The 12893-nt window shown below is 43.6% G+C and overlaps 1 protein-coding gene across 3 annotated transcripts in view; it reads right to left on the bottom strand.

Annotated features, from left to right (window-relative positions):
• SCAF11 (SR-related CTD associated factor 11) overlaps window positions 1-11026 on the bottom strand; it is a 74109-nt gene extending 63083 nt beyond the window's left edge. For 2 of the 3 annotated variants that reach the window (XM_077870351.1, XM_077870352.1), the window contains exon 1: window positions 10832-11025. The gene's annotated coding sequence lies outside the window, so the exon portion shown is untranslated. Of the gene's footprint in view, window positions 1-10831 lie in introns of all 3 variants that reach the window. The other variant, XM_077870354.1, reaches the window with a different exon arrangement.
• Window positions 11027-12893: the final 1867 nt, after the last annotated feature.

Genomic DNA, 12893 nt, shown 5'->3' with positions numbered 1-12893 from the left:
GCCAAAGGCAGGCGCCAAACCGCTGCGCCACCCAGGGATCCCAATATTTCACATTTAAAGAGACATTTCACAGTCCTACTTCTGTAAAACATTACTAATCTGGAAATATGTTATCACTTACTATGAAAACTTAACTTAAAATATAAAAAAGAACATTCTTCTACACTGACATCAAGAAGATACTGGGATTCTTTCCTAAACGTAATCTTATTATAAATGCTTCAAATGCCCCAAGAGCTGGACTATTGAGTATGCATTCCATACTATCTCTAGATATTACTTTCTGACATTTCCTATGTTATCTCACTTAACTTTTACAATATTTTGTGAAGACATCTCCATTCTATATACAATGAAATTAAGTAACTTGCCTAAGGTCACAAAGCCAGTTTTAAGTATCAGGATAGGAACTCACTAGCCCTTTGCCAGAAAACAAAAACAAAAACAGAAAACAAATATTAATCCGGGTCACTAGATGTTAAAGGAAATTAATGGAAAGGCACAGATTCTCAGGAGAGAAATAGTGGCTATAAAAAATAGAGAAACAAATGGAAATTTTAAAACTGAAAAATACAGTATCTGAAATAAGATCTCAATAACAGACTGGAAATACAAAAGAATGATTCAGAAAATGTGAGGATACATCAAAGAAATGATCTAATCTGAAGAAGAGAGAAGGGGAACACTGAAAGAAAATGAAGTCTCTGGGTCCTGTGGACAACATCCAAAGTTCTATTTATGCCATCTGGGTTCCAGGAAAACAAGAGAAAGAGACTGGTACATTATAAAAAGTATTGAAGAAATAATCTTCAAAACCTTTCGTAATTTAAAAATTCACAAATTTCGGAAGATACGTAATAAGATTAACTCAAAATAAAGATAAACATGCCCAGACAAATCATAATCAAGCACAAAAAAGGAAAAAAAAATCTTTAAAATAGACTGAGAAACATAAAGATGAAATCAATGATTCAAATTACTGCAAGCTTATCAGAAACAATGGGATTCAAGAAGGTAGGACATCTTCAGTACTAAAGAACTGTTAAACCAGAATTCTGTATCTGGTAAAGAAACCTATCAGAAATTAAAGTGGAAAGAAGCGTTTTCAGTTCAGAAAAACAAAGAATTTATCACCAGCAAGGCTACCTTAAAAGATATGCTAAAGGAAGTTCTACCAGCTAAGGAGAAATGATAGGAGAGAAACTCGTAATTTCTTTAACAAAGAAGATAGTCAACAGCTATGTATAGACATGAGACTATTAAGTTCTCTAAAAAAATACATGATTGCTGTAAGCAAAAATTGTATTATTGTCTGGTGGGGTTTTCATTCCATATGCATGTAATATATACGACTTTAACATAAAGGTCACTGGAAGAGTTGTTTGGCTTTTACCATCACTTCAAGTGGTAAATATTAACTCTGAATAGATTGTTAATGTTTCAGTGTATATATTATCATTCCTAGAGCAGCACTGTCCAACAGAAATATAATGTGAGCCACATACATAACTTTAAGTTTTGGGTAGCCATACTATGAAAGCTAAAATCAATCTAGTATATTTTATTAACCCAATATGTCCAAATATTAACATTTCAACATTAACCAGTAAAAAACTTATTAAATGTGACTTTTATATTCTTTCTTGTGTGGCAATTGTCTTTGAAATCTGGTGTATATTTTACATTTACAGCATATCTCAAATCAAACTAGACACATTTCTAGTTGTCAAGAGTAGTCCTAAAGCAACCACTAAAACATAATCCAAAGAGATATAGTCAAAAGGTCAATAGGTGAATTTAGATAATATTAAATATATTCCCATAATCAAAAAAGGGGGCAGGAAATGGGAAACAAAACAGTGTATCATATCAATAATTACATATAAACAACCTAAACACACTAATTAACAGAGAGATCGTCAGATTGGATTTTACAAAAACACTGGATTACATAATGTCTACAAGAAACCCAACTTCTTTTTTTTTTTTTAAGATTTTATTTATTTCTTCATGAGAGACACAGAAAAGAAAGGCAGAGACATAGGCAGAAGTAGGCTCCCTATGGGAGGCCCAATGCAGGACTTGATCCCAGGACCCCAGGATCACACCCTGAGCCAAAGGTAGATGCTCAACCACTGAGCCACCCAGGTGTCCTGAAACTCAATTTTTTTTTTAATTTTATTTTAGTATAATTGACAATGTTAGTTTCAGGTGTACAACACAGTGATTCAATTTCTCTGTAGGTTATGCTATGCTCATCACACAATGCTACTACAATATTAAGACAATATTCTCTATGCTGTGTCTTTTATTGTTGTGATTTATTCATTATATAACTGGAAGCTTGTACCTCCCACTCCCCTTTACACATTTTTCCCAGCCTCCCACCCTCTCCTTTCTGCCAGCAACCATCAGTTTGTTCTCTGTATTTGTAAGTCTGGTTCTGCCCTTTTTTTTTTTTTTTTTTTTTTTATTTATGATAGTCACAGAGAGAGAGAGAGAGAGAGAGGCAGAGACATAGGCAGAGGGAGAAGCAGGCTCCATGCACTGGGAGCCCGACGTGGGATTCGATCCCGGGTCTCCAGGATCGCGCCCTGGGTCAAAGGCAGGCAACAAACCGCTGCGCCACCCAGGGATCCCTGGTTCTGCTTTTTAAGAAACTCACTTTAAATATAAAGACACAGGGTAAAATGAAAGTTTGGAAAAAGATATGCCATGCAAATAGTAATCCAAGAAAGTTGGGATAGCTATATTGATTTAAAATATATTTTAAGGGATCCCTGGGTGGTGCAGTGGTTTGGCGCCTGCCTTTGGCCCAGGGCGTGATCCTGGAGACCCAGGATCAAATCCCACGTCAGGCTCCCGGTGCATGGAGCCTGCTTCTCCCTCTGCCTATGTCTCTGCCTCTCTCTCTCTCTCTCTCTCTGTGACTATCATAAATAAATAAATAAAAATTAAAAAAAATAAAAAATAAAAAATAAAATATATTTTAAACTTCTCTTAAGAATTTGACTAGATTTGTTTCTCCTTCATTTAATTTTATTAATTTTATCTACTTCTGTAGCAGCTTTGAAACAATAAAGCTATTTCCGTTTCATGCATCTCCCTCATATTATTCATGTTGATGTCTAAGTTAACTGGACATACACAATTCCTAAAGAAATACAGCCTTAATGCATTAAAGCTGTCCTATCTAAAGGCTCTTCCATGATAAGGTTTTCAGGTGCAAGACAGCTTACAAAATTTTTACATTATTAATATTTATTCCCCATTAGAGCAATAATTTGAAGAAACAATTTTCTTGACAGGTCATCCAGGCATACAAAATAGTGTTAACAAGTATATGTACCTTAACAGATAATTTATCATTTGTAAACTGTTTCACTGATCCCAGAGAATTTTCAAAGCAATGTTGCTGTGGCTGCTCTCTTTAATATTTATATTTCTGTTTTCGTTTACTTTAAGCTGCTGAACTACTACTTTGGCCAGGGTATTGAGACTGGCTTGGAATACAAAAACAGATTAAGATACTATAATAGAAAAACAGACTAAGATACTATAACCTTTTCTGCTGCAAAAAAGAGTTGGAGTACTAGCATACAAAAGATGAACAAGTGATGAACACGCTAAGTGCCAAATGTGAGCTACAGGCATTTTTCAGGACTAATTTAGTCAGAAAGAATTCATTTAGAACAGCAATAGGAGAGGGATCCCTGGGTGGCGCAGCGGTTTGGCGCCTGCCTTTGGCCCAGGGCGCGATCCTGGAGATCCGGGATCGAATCCCACATCGGGCTCCTGGTGCATGGAGCCTGCTTCTCCCTCTGCCTGTGTCTCTGCCTCTCTCTCTCTCTCTCTCTCTCTCTCTCTGTGACTATCATAAAAAAATTAAAAAAAAAAAAAAAAAAAAAGAACAGCAATAGGAGATAAAGGTACAGACTTAATTACAGGCCAGAATGTAAAGGGACTTAAAGTTTAAGTCCAAGGTAGGACTTAAATTGTGTTTTGTAAAAAGTAGGAAATCACTAAGGAAAAGTCCACCTCTATCCCATTTATCTACTTTGACATGTTTAAACTGGAGGTTTTGAAAATAATGCAGCAGCAGAAAGTGGAGAAAGAGAGGAAGATATAGAAAACTCGTCAGGAAAAAATGAAGAACACTGGGAGCAATAAAGAAGGCCTGATTAGGACTAAGCCCCTCAAGGGCAAAGGCCATGTTTCATCCCCAGACCTCTGAGACACACAGCTATCAACAAACCTATAGCAGAAGATTATGGGTAGGGGAAATGCCTGTTTTATATTAGGCAATAAACTCTGACATGCTTTTGTACATTTAATCCTCAAGATACCATACAATTTTAAAAATTAAAATACCACCAACATTGCACAACTAACACTGCATTGAAAAGGTTTAAAAATTGCTAGAGTTAACTTAAAGTTGTAAAACAAGATTGGAGTTAAGCTATTACCACTAGATTTAGGTAAATGTTACTTAAAATAGATGAGGACACTGATTAAGTCACCAATAAAAGATGAGAATCAGTATATGGGACAACTAGAATGCAAAGCTAGGTCTGACTGACCCCAAAGAACTAATTTTTACCTTACTGTCAAAATTATATTAAAAAGACTCTCCTGAAAGTACATCTGAGAACTCTCTGGTAAAAGGGAAAATAAGGAAGAAGATTAGTATTATCACTAACAGATGTGAGAGTCTCAAGAGGACTTAAATTTTAAAGGTGAGGACATATTTGATCATAATTTTCACAAGTTTTGGTGTGATAATCTTTTATAAAAACAAATGAGCACAATCTTTAAGAAAAATATGTCTGCATGTTGGTAGTCTGCCTGGAGGTGTTGGAGCCCAAGTTACTGAGCAAGGTGTCCATGTGAAGATTGTTGAGGGAGCCCAGAGGTACTGGAACTCAAGAAGAATGGTGAGATCCTCAATATGAGGTATGGTGAGGGGCCTAGAGTGAGGAATGCATCTTGGCACAAGGCAGCAGAGCCTTGAGAAGAATGAAAATATTACCCAACTCTGGAGAAGAAGCAACAGTGACAATAGAATTTGGCTACACCTTGGTGACTGATCATAAGTAAACACACTAAGGATACTGGAAGTCAGGCTTCCCCTTAGAAGAAAGCAATAAATCTGGAAAGGGAGAAAATGAAAACACCGGAACTGGAAAAATTGGTAATAGCCCATGGTTTTTTATATATATACAGAAATAAATCTTGGCTTTCTAAACATCTTTCTCCACTAAAAGAAATCACTCCTTGGAGAAATGGATGATTCTAGGGTTACAACAGGGAAAGTACGTACAAGGTAACCCTGGAACATTTTCTTGTGTCAAACAGTAAGGAAGTGCTCAAAGCAAGTCAAAAGAACAAAGAAAGCATTTGAAGGGGCTTTCACTGGTCAAAGCTGGGACAATTTGATAATAAATAGCAAATCTGATGAAGAATGGGCTATTTATAAAGTCTGAAAATGCGTCCCACAAAATACTTATTGATTACTAAGAGGAAAAAAAAAAAAACTTGGGTGAAGAAGCTTGGGAAACTTCATCTTAATCAAATGATCAAAGTGTACATCATCAGTAATGGCACAAAAAGAAAATTGTATGCCATCCAATAGGATGCAATGAGAACACAGCATCATTGCTGAGACACTCCTGCACAATTTGAACCCAGCCATAAGGAAATACTAGGCAAATCTAAATTGAGAGACATTTAACAACGAAACTAACCTGTAATCCTTTGACGTGTCAAGGTCATGAAATTTAAGGAAAAACAAGGGATTGTTCTAGGTTGAAGGAGTGTAAAAAGACATTACAATTAAATGCAACGCAGGACTCTAGACTGGATCCTCTTCTTAAATGAAACTACTATGCAAACTGGCAAAACCTAAATGAGGTCTGAGAGTTAAATTGTAATAATATAGTGATGTTAATTTCCTGATTTTGATATATTTATATAAAAGAAAGTCCTTATCCTGGGTTTGGGGCTATGAGAAGGCATCGTAACTTACTCCCAAATGGTTCAGGGTTTGAAAAAAACTTCGTACTTGTACTGGGGCCTTAGCGGGATGGTGTCTGAAACTTATTCTCAAATGGCTACGGGGAAAAAAGTCTTTTGTATTCTACTTGAACTTTTCTGAAAGTTTGAAATTGTTTTTAAAAAAGAAAAAGTTAATTTACAATGTTCATTTATAGCACCTAAAACTAGCATATAAGTAAAACAGTACTCTTCCCAAATAAATATGTTTCCACCTCTTCTAATTATGACTCTGCTTTATTATTTATGAGGTTCTTAATGACTTTTGATCTATATCTGCGCCATAACGACTACTCAGTTCCTTGGTCGCGCTGGCCATATTTCAAATGCTCAACAGCCACATTAGCTACTACTGTATTGGCAGTACACACACTTCGATCATCACAGAAAAGTCTACTACTAGGTGGCGCTGACCTAGACTTTGAGAGGCCAACCCACAGACACAATGAATAACTAAAGACTAAAGGCCCAAGAGTCAAACGGACTTGAGTGTATATTCTTAACAAGTGCTCTGACACTTAGCAAGTCATTTAACTTCTCTAGAGCCTCAGACTCCTTTCCATAAAAAGGATTAACATACCCAACATAGCAAGGCTACTGAAAAGGTCAAATGAAAATTTATGTAAAATGTCTAAAACAGAGAGGGTGGCACACAGGAAATATCCAACAAACATTAGGTCTCTTCTGTAATGTAGACAGCTAATTTCTTAATGTTTGATCTCAGTTGTTTTTTTTTTTTTAATCTACTTCAGCAATTACAGGAGCATCAATTGGAAAATAAGAAACTTACTACCTTGCTTATTCAAAGGCCAATGAGCTCCTTGTTAAATTCAGTGAAAAGTCTTTTAGCTCTTGGGGCACCTGGGTGGCTGAGTCCTGCTTAAGTGCTTAAGCATCCCCACTCTTGATTTCGTATCAGGTCATGATCTCAGGGAGGTGAGATCAAGCCCACCGCCAGGCTCCACACCGGGCATGGCACCTGCTTACCATTTTATCTCCCTCTGCACCTCCCCTCTTTCTCTCTCGTCTCTAAAAAAAGAAAAAAGAAAAAAAAAGCAAAATCTTAAAACTCTTACATTACTCAACTCTCATCAACACTGGAATCTACTGATTACTCTTCCTTGAAATACTCTCTTCCTTTAGTTTTTGTAATATCACACTCACCTTGTACTTCTCTGATCTTCACAGTAGTTTTGGGGAACTTCCATTCACCCAAGCAAACTTTTTTTTTTTTTTAATGTTATAGGCCACTGTGATTCCATTCCAGTTATAGTCCCTCCCTTAGGCAATTCCACCTATAGTTTCAACTACCTACATAAGTGACACCAATTTTCTATTCCAAGCACAATTCCTCTGAAATTTAGAACCATATTATCTAATTGCCTACAGAAATTTCCATCTGAAAAGTTCCAGAGGTACTTTAAATGCAAGATGTCAGAATCAAAAGAACCTTGAACCCTATGTGGTATTACCATCAATCCAGCTGTTTCCTTGAGTTGATGGTTCAAATTTCTGTCCTTCACTTTCCATTCATCAACAGAGGCCTGGTGATCTCTTGTTTTGTCCCCAAATACTGGCACAATGTCTAATACGTAGTAGGTGCTTAGTAAATATTTAATGGATTTTAAACAGAAAGACAATTATACCACTCTACCCTTAGCTAAGTATTCTTATTTCCAACTATATCCTGATAAATCAGTTTCAAGTTCACATTCTATATATGCTTCTTTAAAAATGTCCCCTGAACTGAATATAAAGCAGAGACCCAAGTAACTATGCAAAAGAGTGAGAGCTGGGTAATGTTTCAAACCATAATTACTATCTTTAAAGTTTTAACGTTTCCAGCAGAAAGGAGATTAATCAAATATTTACTAAGCACCTACTACGTATTAGGCATTGTGCCAGCATTTGGGGACAAAACAATGGCCCAAACTGACAAACCCTGTTCTCACAGAACTTTCATTAAAGTGAAGAAGAAATACAATAAACTTAAGATAGTAAATTATACAGTATGTTAGAAAGTGATAAATGCTATGTAGAAAATGTGGCTTAAAAAGTGGTAGGAAATGCGGGAGGAAGGTTTGGTTTTGACAGAGCAGTCAGAGAAAACTTATGTAGGAGAGTAGAAGTCAGTTGGACAAAGAATGAGGTAATCAAGTCGAGAGAGGAAGACAAGACTCAAAACACTCACAGCCTGGTAAACCATGGACTTGGATTTTACTATGAGAAGGGAAGCCAGTTAAGAAGAAAAGTAACATGATTTGACAAATTTCATCAGGATCACTCTGGCAGTTGAGCGTAAAAGACCATATAGGTAAGCAAAGGTCATAGTGAGACTTTTTAGGAAACTATTTTGCAAGTAAGAGAGGATGGTACTGTTTTCACATTTTACAGTAGAACCATATCTGCCTAAGTACTAGAATTAACAAATCTACGACTTTTAAAGAAAGACAACAATGACAATACAAAAATGAGTCTTGGTAATAATACCAAGAGAATACTAGGTATTTTAACTCTGAGCCCTACTCAGTGCTACTACCAGTTAGAATACAGATGCAAGATAAGGTGCAAACCTGCTAATTTATTCTTTCAGATAGAGAGTATAACTAAGAATTTAGGTTTGAAGCTTCTTTATTTCACTGGGCAAGGTAAGTCAAGATCCAACACACATCACTTAAAGGTAAGGGTAGATGATGATGGTAGAGCTTGCAAAAGGGAAGTTAAAATGAAAATCATTCTAAGGCTGAGATTTTATTACCTCTATCTCTGCCACTCTCTTTAGTTAGGCTTTATAATTATCTCATTGGTGTATCTAAAAAGCTCAGTGTTAAGTCGGTGAGTAGTAGTGTACTCTCCTACTATTAAAACATGCTACTAATGGTCAATCAACATCAGCCAACTGCACGGTTTCCTCCTATAACAGCACAGCTTTTCAGGAAAATTGCCTAAACACAGGCTAGTGCCCAAAAAATAATGGGGAAGCTGGGTGACCCCTGAAGAGTTTCAGTCTTAACTCATGGATCCCACTGCCATTACCTAAAGACGTGACAAAACAAATCACGCTTAAAGTTTTCTCCATTACACGTTTCAGGCAGGCAATATATTTACCAACAATTTTCTCTTTGCCTCTACAGTTTTATTCCCCCTTGACATATCGAAAAATGTTTTTACAGCGTGAGTACCCTGGAAGTAAGCAAACATCCTAATCTTATCCGACCAAAATCTTAAAATGTACTCAAAATCCTTTTTAAAAAAAAAAAAAAAAAAAAAAGCATACTCAAACTCTCAGGCAGAAAGGTCACCATCTGAACGTACACTGATTAATATACTTGCACCAAAAAAAAAATTATAATGAAAAAGTGCAGCTACAGTTGAGAATAACTTTAAAAACTCCTATGGCATAAACTAACCATATAAAAAGTAAATTCAGATTATCTTCCAGAGAAGAGTATAAAACAAACTCAAAGCCAATGCCAAATCTTTATCTGCTCAATCAATCAAAGCAACAAAAATTAAAATCCCACAAACTTCTTTACTGCAGCTTTTAACCAACGGCCAAAAAAAAGAAAAAAAAAAGGGGGGGGGGGGACGATTTAAGGCAACTGCCAAAAAAACAGGAAAGAGAAAGCGGCGGTCTAGAGATTTGAACCTTATCAAAATTTTAATACAATTAATTACTAATAAAAACAAACAACAACACAAAAACCACCAGTTACTGAAGAATGTTTCGCGTCCCATATTCTGAGGGAAGGAGCCACATGCTTGAATTAAGTTTCTAGAATGAAAACTGCATCTCTTCCTTCATTAGGCTTTTCCTGATTTTCCAGTGGGGGATTAAAAAAAAAAAAAAAAAAAAAATCCCCACAATGGGAAAACCTAAGGCCAGCGTCCACCGGCCAAACCTTAAGGACCTCCTGAGCAGTTTCCCCCTAAACCCCTCGGCTCACGGAGGGCGTGCGGGGACGTTAGCTGCTAACACGGCCCGGGATTAAGGAAGACCGCGCGGTGTGGACGCTACGAAAATCCTCCACAGAAACCCGCTGAGGGGGGGCGGGGGTGGGGGGGGGAACTCTCACGATTTCAACACTTCCATCTGTATTCTAACCCGACTACTTCAACCGGGCGTTTACTTCCAAAGCAGGTTTTCCAAAATACGTGAGGGGGGGGAGGGGCCGGACGGCCCGCGCGATCCCCAAAGAAACGGGATCCCGGTAGGTGCGAGCGAGGAAGGGAGGGCGACGCATCCGGAGAAGTTCAGATCCGGCCCTTTTGTTGTCAGCCCAGGAAACGGGCTGAAAAGTCGAGGGGGTGGGGGTGGGGGTGGGGGTGGGGGAGAAGAGTTTGAAATTCGGGGCGGGGGGGGGGAGGGGAGGGGGGGAGCGCGGCCGCCTCGCCCGCCGCCTCGGCCCGTCCGCGCGGAGGTCACGGCGCCGTGAAGTTTGGTCTCACGCGCGGGCCGGGACGCGGCTGACAAAAGCCAAGTCTCCCAAGTCTCCCAAGTCGGGGGGGCGGGCGTCGCGGCGCCGCGGGCAGCCTCCGCGGGCTCGGGCGGCGGGCGCGGGCCAGGCCCCGGCCCCGGGGTGCGGACGGCGCGGCGGCCGGAGCGGGGCCTCCCGGCGGGGCGGCGGCGACCAAGGGGCCCCCCCGCCTCCACAGGCGGCTCCAACTTTCCTCCCGGCGCGCGACGCCGCCTGGGCCGCGCGCAACCCGCAAACTTCGCGCGCCCGCCCGCCCCCCGCCCGCCGGAGCCCGCCCGCCCCCGCGGCCGGCCCGCGTTTACCTCAGGCCGAGGTGGAGGCGCTCGCTCCGGCGGGTCCCCGTCACGACGCCAAGTTCCCCAACATGGACTCCGCGGCCCGCTCGGAGTTGTCGCCGGGGGCGCCGGGTCGGGAGGCGGCGAGAGCGGCCCCGGGCTGCGCTGCTCCGCGCGACTTGCGCCACCGCTGCTCCCCCTCCCCCCGCCTTGTCTGGCCTCCTCCCTCCCCTCCCCTCCCCGCGCGTGCCCTCCCCCTCCTCCCTCCTCCCCCCTCCCCTCCGCTCAGCCGCGCCGCCACATGTCGGCGCGCTACGGTGACGACGGCGGCCGCGGCGGCGGCGGCGGCGGCGGCGGCGGCCCAACCCGCCGCGCTCCCTGCCTCGCTCGCTGGGCCCCCGCGCGCGGCGCTGCAACGCTCCACCGGACCACTGGGGGGCGCCGGCAAACCACCCTTAGCGTCTCAGGAACGTGGCGGGCGGAGTGACGTCACGCGGCCTGTGAGCGGGAGGGAGAAGGGCGGCGAGCGGCGCGGGCTTCTGGGAAACGTCTCGCGCGCGCTGTCATCCTCCCTCCCCCGCCCCCTCCCCGCTGCGGACTGTGCGCAGGCGCCGTGAGGGAGGCGCTGCTCGGGCGGCGGACAATGCAGGCGGCCCCTGGGGGCCTGGGCGCGAGGTGGTTTGCGTGGCGCTTGCCGCCCTGTCGTTATGGTAACCGGGTAGCGGAGAGCGTCCTTCGGCTGCTGGGAGGTGGGGCGAGTCCTGCTCACCTGAGACACGCCCTCCGGGGAGGTGGGCGTGCGGGAGACTTGGAGCCCCCCTCCCCCGGCCTCCTCCTTCCCTCCCCGCGGGCGTTTAAAAGGTGCGGGGGGGACAGGTTCCCCCCGGGCCCCCCGAGCCTACGCGCGACCGCGCGTCTTATTTCCAACAACAAAGAAACTTGCTGATGATTAACTTGGAGGCGGGCCGTGCGCTCCGGGCCCCGCAGGGCGACAGGTCGGCCGCCGCGACGGGAGCAGGTGCGCCTCGTGGATCCCCCGCCGGGGCCTGGGAGCCGCGGCCTCACCCTCGCACCGGCGGCTTTTTTCAAAGCTCCGGACTCTTCAACCTCGTGGTTGTCCCTCCGGGCGGCGTCTGCGCGCGCCCGAGCGCCCTCCCCGCGCCCTCCCCGCGCTCGCCGCCTCTTGGCGCAGGCGGCAGCCCCGCGGGGCGGAGCCCAGGAGCCCAGGAGCCGGGCCGGCCAGCTGCGCCGCGCGTCCCTAACCCCGCTCGCTCGCTGCCCGGCTCCGCTGCGCCGCTCCCCCAGCAGGCGCCCTCCCCCCGCGCACCCCCCGCGCACCCCCCGCGGACGTCTCGCTGCCCGCCTCACCACCCCACTGTGGGCCCGGGGACAGCGTCTCCCTTTGATAACAACCGCTCCTGGCCCAGGGCCTGTCACTCCATGAAAACTCGACAAGGAGTTGCTGGAGGAGTGTGTGAACGGCAGCCTTGTCCCTATCTCAAAGTCTCGGGGGGTTCACGTTGTGCAGTTTTTTTGATACGAGGTGTGGGGCTTCCGATGGGCTTTGCTGTGTTTGGAAAATGTGAAGGAATCGCGATCTAGAGGAGTTCACTTCCCCCCCCCCCCCCGGAAGAACAAAATTTTTATGAAACGTCTTTCCCTGTCACTCTCAGAGGGAAGAATGCCCTAAAATTACAAGGTCAACGAGGACAGTGACGAGCCCTCCCCACAGAATGAGTGTAGCTTTGTCGTGTATAGAGGATAGGACCTCCAGGAGTGTAGCTCCAGGTGGAGGCTAACGGGGCAACGTTCTCCTGTAGGTATTTTATGTGAAAATCTATTTATTTGTTTAAAAAAAGTAGTCCTTAAAATTCAATTGAAGGTCAAACGATCATATCTGCCAATAGAAAACCATAATTTCGGGATCTCTGGGTGGCGCAGCGGTTTGGCGCCTGCCTTTGGCCCAGGGCGTGATCCTGGAGACCCGGGATCGGTCCCGCATCGGGCTCCCTGCATGGAGCCTGCTTCTCTCTCTGCTTGTGTCCCTGCCTCTCTCTGTGTGTCTCTCATGAATAAGTAAATAAAATCC

This window comes from Canis aureus, chromosome 25, assembly GCF_053574225.1.
Source record: "Canis aureus isolate CA01 chromosome 25, VMU_Caureus_v.1.0, whole genome shotgun sequence".
Lineage (NCBI taxonomy): Eukaryota > Metazoa > Chordata > Mammalia > Carnivora > Canidae > Canis > Canis aureus.
The sequence above is the reverse complement of the archived record's forward strand: the minus strand, read 5'-3'. Positions and strand labels throughout refer to the sequence as shown.